Source organism: Palaemon carinicauda, chromosome 20 (genome assembly GCF_036898095.1).
Source record: "Palaemon carinicauda isolate YSFRI2023 chromosome 20, ASM3689809v2, whole genome shotgun sequence".
In the NCBI taxonomy this organism is placed as follows: Eukaryota; Metazoa; Arthropoda; class Malacostraca; order Decapoda; family Palaemonidae; genus Palaemon; species Palaemon carinicauda.
This window is the reverse complement of record NC_090744.1, coordinates 6,433,094-6,446,265: the sequence shown is the minus strand read 5'-3', so window position 1 is coordinate 6,446,265 and position 13,172 is coordinate 6,433,094. Positions and strand designations below refer to the sequence as shown.

Below are 13,172 nucleotides of genomic sequence, written 5' to 3'. Positions count from 1 at the left end.
AAGCAGAGTCCACACGCAAAGGAGCATCAGTAGCAGTCAAGGACGCTACGTCATGTAACTGCTTAAAGGACTGACCATCAACAACAACAGGTGCGGGAGGACGCTCGACGTCAAATCGAGACTACCTTGACTGCCTAGATTGAGCAGTTAAAACAACTCTAGACTGCGGTGCTTGACGTTCAACGTCAAAACAAGGCAACTGAGCTGGTTGGCGAACGTCCTGAACGTCAACACGAGACTGCGGTAGCGGCTGAACGTCAACACGAGGCTGCGGCAGCGGCTGAAAGTCAACACGGGACTGCAGCGAGTGAGGATCCAAGTCACGTGACTGACGTGACAAACTACCGACATCACGTTTCATAACGTCAAAAGGACGAGTAAATGCTCATTTGGGCGGCTGACGGCCAGAGTCTCGTTTAGCGTAACGGCGACTCGAAAGCGAAGGTTCATCGTGAACCTGCTCAACGTCATACTTCTCCATAAGGGAGGCAAGCTTAGTCTGCATGTCCTGCAGGACAACCCATTTAGGATCAACGGGAGTCGGAACGGGCCGAGACGACGGTAACGTCTGTGTTGGCAAAACATTGCCTTTACCGCGACCCTCGGACCCCGTGTTACGCTTGCGTTTAATAGGCGAACCGTCTTCCGACGACTGCAAAGGGTCAGAGCTGTCCCCATGGCTACAGCCAGGACGCTGGACCTGTCCTAAAGGGACTGACTTCTGCTTTAAGGGTCTAGAAACTTTGCTCCAAGGTTTCTTTTGCGAGAAGCCTTCGGATGACGAGGAGAAAAACAGCCTCGCTCGTCTTATGGTAGGGGCGATCTTGCGAGACACGCCCGATACCATAGAGGGAACGTTTGTTCGTTGGTTAAAGCCTCTCGTCCCCATAAGTCCTACGACATTACTTCTCCCTGGTAGCATGGGAGCCTGAAAGAGGTCTCGGACTAGGTGAACGACAAGCACGAACAGACGAACCCTCGGTCGCAACACTAAAAAACACTGCGCAATTATCACTTTATCACTACGCTTTTCTGTTTTTGCACTTACTTCACTGATATCGTATTTTTCAATAATTTCACATTAGGCATGAATAAAACTGATTTCTACCTGAAGCACGCAATTCTCCCTTACATCAAAAGGTTATAATTGCGAAATGAGTCGTATAAAGTAAGCACATTAGTACAAGCAAAAATCAGTAAACATATATCGAATAAAACGGAAATATATAAAGTTAAAAAGGATCAGTGACTGGGGAGGAGACTAAACACTAGTTCATTAAAGACTACGTTTTCAATCTCTCACCGTACAGTGCCTTGGGACGAGAATAAAAACTAAAAACGTTTTATCCTTTCTCCCCGTACAGAGACTTGGGACGAGAGTAAAAAACTGAATTGAGAACAACGTTACTCGCTTGGGACGAGAATAAAGATCGGAACGTTCTCTCTTCCTCTCTCTCTCCGTCTCTCTCTCTCTCTCTCTCTCTCTCTCTCTCTCTCTCTCTCTCGATTTCACACAGAAGAGAAATGCCCACTCACCCTTCGTCAATAAACAGGTTATTTGACCAAACGAAAAAACTGAAAGGACTAAGAAATTGAAAATTAACAAGTTCCTTTAAATTAGTATTTAAAACACTTCAGTTTGAAAGAAGAGTGAACAAAACGTCAAAATCGATTTACTCTTTCTGCAAAGTGAAACCGTGATTCTCTCTTTCTCTATCGTAATGATAGAGCGCAAACTGCGTAGCATAAATAAACCAAACGTTAGTTCATCTTTGAAACAGCACGAAGACTATTCAAAGAAAATCTTTCATAAAATATTTACTAAAAAATATTCATTTCATAATTCTTACAGAGCAAATGATTTAAACTTAACGAAAATAAAAGTTGAATGGGCTCAACGTTGTTTAACTTCGGTTTCCAAGTTAGGACCGCCTACTCTCGGACTAGGGGAGGAATAGGTAAGGCCGCATATAAACAAAACATAAAATTTATCTTGATGTTTAGTATAAATGGAAAGCTAATCGAAGAGGCCTAATAAAGGCGGGTGAGATATAAAATATATAGAGGAAAATCTATAATTAACAACAACAATTTATAACGTGATAAGATAATTGCTAAAAGCCTAAAACACACTTCCGTACACTAAGGGAAGGGTCGGCCATCTTTACTCTATGGAAAAAACCAGAGATAAAAGAGCAAGGGCAAAACACTTTTACTCTCCTTTCAAAAGCATTTCTTTTGAGGATAGTATTGAATAATCCAACACGGCGAAAGCAATAAAACCAAAACCAAGTACTTCACCAATTCGGTAGAAAACTCGAGGTCATAATAGCGAGTGGAATCGACTTGTCGATGAAACCGACAGAGAAGAACTGGAGCTGTTTACATGTATATGCGGTATCTGGCCGATAGTCGGCGCTGGTGGGCACACCCGCTACCTTCATGGCGATCGCTCGCGAGTTTTTGGATTCTGTCGAGCCGTCGGAGACGTCAGCTATTATATATTCACCGGCTAAGTTTAATATTTAAAAATACTATTTAAAACCTTAAAAACACAGATTCCCTTCACAAATATTCAAAATTATGAGGGTCTTCTAATACTTCATAAAAATTTGATGACAGACTGGTCACTTCAGTGAGACTATTTGGTCCTCCTTTTGAATCAGAAATTGATATAATTCGTCGATTATTTTGCCTTCCTCGGAAGATTTCTGGAATTCTTTTGTTTTAGCAAATCCGAGATTGTTCGCTTCTGATCTTCATGATAAGTGCACATGGTAGTTAGATTTTCTGTGTTGAGAAGAAGGCTGTAGATTATTTCCTCTTTTGATGATTCTAGTCTGAAAAATCAATGAAAAATATCAATGTTACAGATATATGTTCTATTGAAATATTTTACTATACTCTTCAATATCAAGACTAATCTGTAAGTTTGAAAAAGATTCCCGAAGACTAAAATTACTGCCAGATCTTTGCTGAGAAAGCATCTATAACATTTAAAATGCTTCCATAAGGCTAAAATTACTGCCAGATCTTTGCTGAGAAAGCACCTATAGCGTTTAAAGTGCTTTCAGAAGGCTAAAATTACTGCCAGATCTTTGCTGAGAAAGCATCTATAACGTTTAAAGTGCTTCAAGAAGGCTAAAATTACTGCCAGATCTTTGCTGAGAAAGCATCTATAACGTTTAAAGTGCTTCAAGAAGACTAAAATTACTGGCAGATCTTTGCTGAGCAAGCATCTATAACGTTTAAAATGCTTCCAGAAAACTGAAATCGCTGCCATATACTTTTAATAAAATGTTCTAAGCACACATGATTAACGATAAAAAAAAGGACAAACAAGACAACCGAAAGTTTATCTTGTAAAGTGAAAAGTATTGCCTTCTAAATGCTAACATGGACATACTTCACCTCAATAATCTAATGACTGGCCTCTGGTAATCCACTGACTAACAGCAGCTCCCAAAATCCTCAAATTGCTTAATGTAATTTACTTCAAGATATTATAAATCGTAGTTCCTCGATAAAACATTTTACCTTACACCACAGAGGATACGTAGTCAAATACACACAACTCAATAGAATATTTATATAAAAAAAGTTATGGATAAATTCCAAGCAAAAATAGAATTTACTTAAAAGGTAAGAGTTTCAGATGCAGAATATTGCTTAGTATAGTGCTGTGGAAATGAATAACTAATGTGGTATTTTCACTCTCCTGAAAAAAGGATCTGCTACTTCCTAAATTTATCAAGTAAATGTATCACTCTCGTAATTGAAATGATCTATTAGATTTATTATATGATGTATGGATCCTCCATAATCTAATTCCAGCCATCCTATAATAATTCATACGAGTGGATCTTTTTTGGTAAACCTTCACTCAATGAATTGGCCAATTCTACTTATCTTGCATTGATCTATGGAACATTCTCTCTCTCTCTCTCTCTCTCTCTCTCTCTCTCTCTCTCTCTCTCTCTCTCTCTCTCTCTCTCGCTCTCACAATTAGTTCGTTGACGGGATTATTCAACGTTTTGGTTTTTGGTTTACGGGGTATACTTTATCGATGGACTTAATTATCCAACACTATTAAACCAACAACCTGGTTTTACCGGAGTCATGTCTTTAACATTACAACAAAACAACAATGTTTTTTGTTGGTGGTTAACCAGTGTCACCTAAAATAAATAAAAAAACCCTATCCAACTTTATCCTTTAATTATATAATCCAGCCTTTACCCACCACTGGTTTCCTGAGATAGGGAGAGAAACGGCGGTACAACCCAGTGGGTGAAGTCAAAAGTGGCTTGTGTGAGCTGATAGTTATTCAAGTTCCAGCCAAGCTGAAATTATACTCCCACTAAAAGATGATGATTTGTATTTGTGTAGGAACAAACAGAAATTCAACACAATACTAATCTATTGGCAATCAAATCCCACCTTAATTAATTGATAATCTAATACTACTTTAGTCTTCTAATAAGAGCACTAATAATCTGCAACCCCCTTCAATTGGCAAAATCTAGAATTAGTCAACGTATCAATTGTCAATGCAGTACAGATAGAAGACAATCCTAGTGATCTTCTTACAAGTGAATTCTGCCTTGAATAGCTAAATATAAAATTATTTCCATTAAATCTTGCTCAGTCCACAAACTTCGACAGTCTCTAATCATCATAATACTTAAAAGGTTAGATCCAATATCAATTTGACCTTAATCTACGAATAAGTCAACAGTTTTTAATACTATTCAAATCTAATAAACATTGCTCTTTATCAACCTTACCTTTAGAATTCCAGTTACTACAGCTAGCTGGTTTTCATATACTATGCTTTCATTGAAGTGCAACAAAATTATAAGCCTTCAAATTTGTCTCCCATGGCTCCTTGCTCCTGATAAACCTGATATAAAGAGAACGTGTAAATATTTTAGTGTCTCTTCCACCATTTTGTAGAGTTATATTGCGGAATTGAACATGGATTTCTTGCTTTTACAATTTATCTAAAAGGACCTTTTAAAAATCTATTGATTAGTATTAATGAATAGACGATCATGAGTTTAGTTTTTTAAGAATATATGATTACCTACGGCCTGATATTTTTCAATGAACAATACTCATCACCTACTTCCTATAATTAGAAAATTATTATTGCCTCAAACCTTTTTTTTTAAGTTATTAAACCTCTTGAATGGTGCAATTATCATGGATTCACAGGGGGACGCGATATTTTATAGGAGGGAATACCATAAAACAAAATTAAATGTATTACACTATGTACGAATAACTGATATGGTAAGTATAAATCACACTAAAACCAGGTGTAAAAACACATAGCACAATTGTATCTTAGGAAACCTAGGTTTTGGGTGGGGGAAAACTGAGTGAAAGACTAGGATGCATCATGTCTTAACCACACCCACCTAACCTAGCCTAGGGTACTTGGTGGTTGGCCTCATTGATTGGGGTCTTCAACCCCTGTAACTTTCCCTTTTCTTAATGATTCTGTCCCCTCGTAAACATTGTATAGAACTTGATTACACCACACCACAATTGAATGCCATTATAACTAGATTGTATTCTCCTAAAGTACTTGTTACATACATGGTAGCCAGTGAGTAAATGAAGAGGACCTAACAATTACATAATTTTTCCACACAAGCACCTTCTATTAATACATCAGCCATTAAGTAACTCCTTACACTCTAAGAAATTGCTGTTACATAAACATTTCTAAGACCTATGACATAATACTTTCGGAAGGTTCATTTAGTTCAAAAGGTCAGTTAACGAATATGTTAAGAGAAATTTTAACAAAACGGTCCTTCACCCATATAACAGTAGCATAAGCACAATTATTCACCTATAATGTCTAAAGCAGTAAAAAGATTGAGACAAAATTTTTATTTTTTATATTTGTGTCGAAGTTATTTTCTTGCCTCTTTAAATTTAGAACTGAATATGCCAAAACAGTTGGCAATCTACCACATCTTACAAACAAATCTAGTTTTGATAAGATATTTAAGTATGATCCAGTTACCTAGAGTTATGCTGTGCATCTTTAATTGTGCAATGTACAGTAAAGCTTTGATTATTTGAGTTAAATTTTACACAGGAATTTGTGTCTTGTGGTTGGCTAAGTTGGGATATACCTCCATAATTTGATTTTATCTACAGCGTTGTAAGTCACATTAAGTAAGGTAGTGGGGATGTTGTTCTTACTCTGGCTAGGTAAGGGTCCAGCCTCCTAGGTTAGGTTAGGGTTAGTACACATTCCTGTAATTCTTGCTAAGTGGTAATGTAGGGAAGGAAACTGATATTGTTTAAACATATGGGGTAGTACCATTTTTGTTTTATATAATACAGAGTACTATGTAGTAATCCCTTGAATGGGTTGCTTTGGATTATATGTCTGGACCATGATTTTAGTTGCTGTGTATAACATTGTAGGCTATATTATGGGAAGGTCAGGTCAGCTGTATGCACCCACCTAACCTGATTTAATTTGCATTATCTTAGGTCTCACTAGGTGGGAGAGGAGTAAAGTTTAGCTAGGTAAGGACCTGTTGCCTAGGCTAGGAGACATTTTTGCCGGTGTATTCATATACATTGTACATTTATTTTTGCAATGCTACGTAAAGAGTGATGAATTCTGATGTAAAGACTATGGTTAAATTTTGTCTCCACTCTCACCTACATTGTAATTTATATTTTTCTCTTGTAAACCACAAGACAAAAATTTCTTCAATACGTTATCCACACAAATGCATGAGAGAAAAAATAATCAAATTACAGTATGATATTTTTCCTATTTGTTGTTGATGTGTTCAATGTCAACAATGAAGAGCTCTTGTTACGTTCGTATATTTGTTTCCACTCTTCCTTCCCATTGCACACTGAACATTTTCATGACTCCATATCACTTTGTACATAAATTGCAATGTAGTTGATTGCTACAAGTGGTTACCTTTTAGATAAGCTAGAAAATTGCATTTATCTTAATGAGCAAATCCATTAGAACTTAGAGCTGATAATTTATATTTAAACGAGGCACATTTGCGAAATAACAGTGAATATTGACAAACAGGACACTTGCCGTACCTTTCACCCAGAAACCTCAGACACTGACTAATATCGTAATACAATATGTAATCGTAGGTCAGCTTATCAATGCTAGAACATGGCCTATTTTGGAGCCTTAATTGATGCACACGGCTGGCGTGGGCAGGACATCCATGTGCCCCTTGCCGGAATAGAGGAGCAGTTATAAGTTAATTTGAGAGCAAAGTTGAGCCATCGTTTTGTTGGTAAATAAACATGATCTCACTGCTCCTTTGTTCTGGTAAGGATTACATGGATGTGCTGCGCATGCCAGCTTTGTAGGTCACCAATAAAGTATCCAAATTACCTACAATTCATATCAAATCTCTCTAATGATTTATGCATGCTCCATACATAACCCATTAGAGTGATTTGATGTGAATTATAGGTAATTAGGATACTTTATTGGTGACCCACAAGGCTGCCATGCGCAGCACATCTATGTTCCGCCTGCCAGAACAGAGCAGCAGTGAGATTATCTTTATTTGCAAACGAAGCGAACTACGGCCAAGCAAAGACCATATGGGAACAGCAAGCCACGACGCTTGTAATTGGACCATGTTAAAGGCTTAGAAAACAGTGCTCAGCAGAAAATGGTACCCTAGAGAAAACTATGCTTGAGAGGTACCTCTGTCGCACTTGTTTAAGCCTTATTTTTTGCAAGAAAAAGTTATTGTCTCTTTCACTTTTCTTGTTGTTTTGCAGTGCTTGGCAGAAAATGGTATTCTAGAGAAAACAATGCTTGAGAGGTACATCTTCCACAGTTATTTCACCCTATTTTTTTGACAAATAATTATGTCTGCTACTTTTCTTGTTGTTTTGTAAGATTCTGACATTATTACCTTCTGTAAATCATGAGTTTTCATTTTATCCCACCCAAAACATTGATTCCCCCCTTGGGGAACCCTCATTACTATTGGGGTATGTAGGGTGGTCGTAATGGTAAAATGACAGTTTTGCAGAATATAACACAGAACACAATAAAACAATACGAACACTAGAAAAAAATGTTTTTCATGCAAAAATGGATTGGCTGAAGTATACTAAAATCCTTACTTCCCACCAGGTCTTCCATAATTAAGGAGTAGTGATCCATGCTTAAGCCTTATTGGGAGTTTTGGCGTACCTAGAATATGTCATGCAATCAATTTTTTTTTAGTTTTTATTTATTTTTTTATTTATTTATTTTCTTTTAACCACGGATCTAATACACTAAACACATTATCTGTAGAATAAACCAACCTATGGCAATTAAGTGCTCACAATCACCCAAGTTACCAGAATTCTCACATTTGAAAAATGTTGCACACCGCAAATAAATAACCACTTACACATTAATTGGGTATCGACAAGAAACAAATCACATTTTTACCTGCTTCTAATAGTTGAGTGTCACATAAAAGGAAACTATTTAAAAATCAATAATAAATACAAATTGCAATTTCAATTTAAAAATGGTCAACTTCAATAAAAAATGTAATGGGTAAATTTACAGTTTCATCCATTATGTGGAAACTGGAATAAAAATATATTTGTTGCATCAGAAATAGTGTAGTATCAACGAATTTAACGTTTATTTTGACTGCAAACCATCCGATTTAGAGATTTACAATGGAGTTAAAACAACAAGTTTTTCCAGAAAAATCAGTTTTTGTAACCATGTTTTTATTGTTTTTGTTGCATATTATGTTGTAATGCAGAAATACCCTTCTTTATCCCAACAATTATGGGGGACCCCAGGTGGGAACCGGGGTTTTGGGTGGGGGAGGGGGCGTCCAATGATATTTGCACTAATTAATGTTCCACCACCCCTCCCTCTATACCCCTACCTAGCCCTACCGAGGGGGGGGGGGGCTCCGCCCCCCCCCTGCGACCCCCCCTTAAGGCCACAGTGATTTTCAGGGCACTACCGAACCTAATAAACCCACCTAACCTAGCCTAGGGGCCCTGTACCCCTACTGGGGGGGGCTCCGCCCCCCCTGCGACCCCCCTTAAGGTCACAGTGATTTTCAGGGCACTACCGAACCTAATAAACTCACCTAACCTAGCTTAGGGGCCCTGTACCCCTACCGGGGGGGGGGGGGGCTCCGCCCCCCCTGCGACCCCCCCTTAAGGTCACAGTGATTTTCAGGGCACTACCGAACCTAATAAACCCACCTAACCTAGCCTAGGGGCCCTGTACCCCTACCGGGGGGGGGGGGGGGGGCTCCGCCCCCCCTGCGACCCCCCCCTTTACCCCGGGCTAAATTTAAATATATATTTTGTTGTCACTTCTTACCTTAAATGGAACCTGACGATGATGATGTGGAAGGCTGTGGTTGACCCTCTTCTGAATCATCAAAAGCTACTGGAACCCGTTGTGCCTCATATTGTGGAGGATACAGTTTGCTGGCCGTGATAAAAAAATGATGGAGCAGCTCCTCCTCAGGGTATTTGTGTATAAAAATAAAACGTGACAAATACTGCCTGAAGTATTCACAACGGTTACCAGGCCGTTGTATCCATTCCTTCAGCTCCCGCCAAAGACGTTCAATGTTTTGGGTATGGGTGTCGGGGTTTGAAGGATCCACAAAATTTTCTGAATGGTTTACAGTACGGTGATCGTATCCAAGAGATTGCAGAGAATTATAAGCCCGCCACTTATCACTAACAACAATGCTGCCCCGTTTAATGTACTTCTCAATTAAAGGGATGAGGGTAGCTGCATCACGCTTCCGTGGTAATGGGTCAATTAAAGGCACAATAAATGTTTTTTTGGACTGCCTCTCAATACCCCCCAACACCCATATGTCACTCAGAGGCCTTCCACGGTCATACTTCCGTTTTCCAAAATGAGATTCGTCAATCTCAACGATTACACCTTCACCACCAATAGCCTCTTGGTTATCAAAACTAAATTCAGTCACTTCTGAACAAAAGCTTCTCCAGTCTACACTAGTAGAAGGAGATATACTGAGGCCCTTAATTACAAAATGGTGGTCCCAACACTTATGCAACCAGTGATTGACAAATAAAATTAATTTCCACGGGGGAAGGTGGGACCCGTGAAGAAAAGTTCCCTTATAGTCAGTAACACTATAATTGCACAAACGCCTTTTCTTCGTTTTAGGTATTTTCACTGATTTTGTACAATACCACACATGTCTATCTTCACGGAAAAGTAAAGGCGAATCACATTTAGCACACGAAACACTTGTAGGTAACACTAAATGCTCTCGAAGAAACCGATTCACAATGTCTGGGGTACCATTATAATTACCATGAAATCGGCCGATCACTTCAAAATAAGTATAACGACATATATCGCACACCTGCATCGGAGGATCCATGACAGTTAAGTAACGAGAAAACTTAACCGGCAGGTTTCCAACCCAAAAACAAATGACAATCAGGAGTTTTTCCCATAATGAAATAGGAAAAAAACAAAATACTATCGGTTACAATGTTATATTGCACGAAAAACAGATCCTTGAAACAAGAATAAGAGAAAATGAATCGTCCAATAATAACCCTTGAAAAGATCCCAGTAGTATTTTGATTGGAGGAGCGACATTAGTGGGAGGAGCAAATGCGCATTCAAGCAAATATTGTCACATTACGCAATGGGGAGGAGCCAAGTAGGATGAAAACAGATATACAAACTAACAAGAGGTACCTTGCGTGGCCATGGAAAGATATACACTAAACTTAGAAAAAGTCAAGACCTTCAATACCTGAAATAGTTTTTTTCTCCGTAAGTATGCATTAGCGATAATAAAGTATTAAGAGGAAGTATTTGGTTATCACGTGCTGTACTAGGGAAACATATTATAATACATTTCCCATAATGGATGAAACTGTAATAATACCATGTAATGTAGTGATGAGTTAATTTGGTAAATTTTTAGTTTCAGCCAAATTTGGAAAAATGCAATAAAAATATATTTGTTGCATCAGAAATAGTGTGGTTTCAATGAATTTAACGTTTATTTTGACTGCAAACCAACCGATTTAGAGATTTACTATGTATACCCTAGTTCATCCCACCAATTATGGGGGACACCCTTTGGGAACCGGGGTTTTGGGTGGGGGAAGGGGGGGGGGAGGGTGTTGGGGCACTGAATGATATTTGCAATAAATGAATAATTAATGTTCCAGCACCCCTCCCCCATACCCCTAACTAGGCCTACCGGGGGGAGGGGGGTAGGGCCCCCCAGCAACCCCCCCTTAAAGCCACAGTAATTTTCAGGGCACCACAGAACCTAACAAACCCACCTAACCTAACCTAGGGGCCCTGTACCCCTACCGGGGGGGCTTCGCCCCCCCTGCGACCCCCCCTTATGGCCACAGTAATTTTCAAGGCACCACAGAACCTAACAAACCCACCTAACCTAACCTAGGGGCCCTGTACCCCTACCGGGGGGGGGCTTCGCCCCCCTGCGACCCCCCCTTAAGGCCACAGTAATTTTCAGGGCACCACAGAACCTAACAAACCCACCTAACCTAACCTAGGGGCCCTGTACCCCTACCGGGGGGGGGGGCTTTGCCCCCCCTGCGACCCCCCCTTTAACCAGGGGTAAATTTGAATATATATATTTTGTTAAATCACTTCTTACCTTAAACGGAAGATGACGATGAAGATGTGGAAGGTTGTGGTTGACCCTCTTCTGAATCATCAAGTACTGGAATACGTTCAGCCTCTGATTAAGAGGCGAATCACATTTACCACACTGGACACTTAAAGGTAATACGGAATGCTCCCTTAGAAAACGATTCACTACTTCAGGAGTTCCATTATAATTCCCATGAAATCGGCCGATCACATCAAAATAGGAATAACGACATATTTCACACAACCGTACCGGAGGATCCATGACAGTTAAGTGACATGTGCTGAAAATATAGAAACCGGAACTTTTGAAAACCGAAAACAAACGACAATCACGGGTTTCTCCCATAATGAAATAGGGAAAAAAACAAAATACTATCGTTTACAATGTTATATTGCACGAAAAACAGATCCTTGAAACAAGACTGAGAGACCAATGAATCGTCCAATAATAACCCTTGAAAAGAACCCAGTAGTATTTAGATTGGAGGAGCGACATTAGTGGGAGGAGCAAATGCGCATTCAAGCAAATATTGTCACATTACGCAATGGGGCGGAGCCAAGTAAGATGAAAACAGACATACAAACGAACAAGAGCTAGGTCCCGTGGCAGCGTAAAGGTATACAGAACACTTAGAAATAAAATGCAGACCTACAATAACTGAATAATTATCTCTGTAAGTAGACATCAGCGTCAATAATGTATTGAGAGAAAGTTTTTTGTTATCACGTGCTTTACTAGGAAAATATATTAATATAATACATTTCCCAATTTGGTTGAATCTAAAACTTTACCGTTAATTTTTTTGATAAACTGAGATTTGGTAAAAATACTCCAGTATCCTAGCTATCACAATTACGTATCATATTTCGAAATTGAAATATAAAGCATTTTCCCGCAAATACTAAAGAGTTATTCTACTGTACGAACTACGTGTCCTACAAAATCTGCTTGTCTTATTCATTGTTAGGTATTTAGAGAATCGCACAGCGTATTTGCGTTAATTGTCCAATCCACATTATCGAAGTACTAAGAAAACCAGTTTCATCTTAAAAAAAAAGCACTCTGAAAAAGATATCAATTTTTTTTTTCATTCCTATATCATACTAAAAATAATATTCACTATATATTAACCCTGGATTTGCGCAGTACATAAGAATTGGAACTACAAAATTACGTCATTAGTAATAAGTCTTGGTCTATGCGTGCCGGCTCAAAACTGAGTAGACCTACAAATATCGCTAACTATATATCTATCAATTTTCTGTTCAAAAATAGCACCGAGAACACTTTGATATACCGGACCTTATATCTAAATTAACAGTACGAACCTTTGGATAAATGTAGAACTTTTAGTCACTGTAGATGTCGGAAAATGAGATATTCCTGAGTCCTGTTTCTGTCTTGCTTCCACAACAACCGGTAGAGTAATGACACACCCGAGAGCGGAACAATACATTTGGCTGGAATATTGAAATTTGG

General features: G+C 38.8%; 1 long non-coding RNA gene across 1 annotated transcript; it reads right to left on the bottom strand.

Annotated features, from left to right (window-relative positions):
* Nucleotides 1-2,552: 2,552 nt before the first annotated feature.
* On the bottom strand, nucleotides 2,553-13,104 carry LOC137659431 (uncharacterized). The gene is made up of 3 exons (XR_011047520.1): nucleotides 13,022-13,104; nucleotides 4,788-4,903; nucleotides 2,553-2,840 (listed from the first exon to the last, which is right to left on the bottom strand). It is a non-coding gene; the product is annotated as an uncharacterized lncRNA (long non-coding RNA).
* Nucleotides 13,105-13,172: the final 68 nt, after the last annotated feature.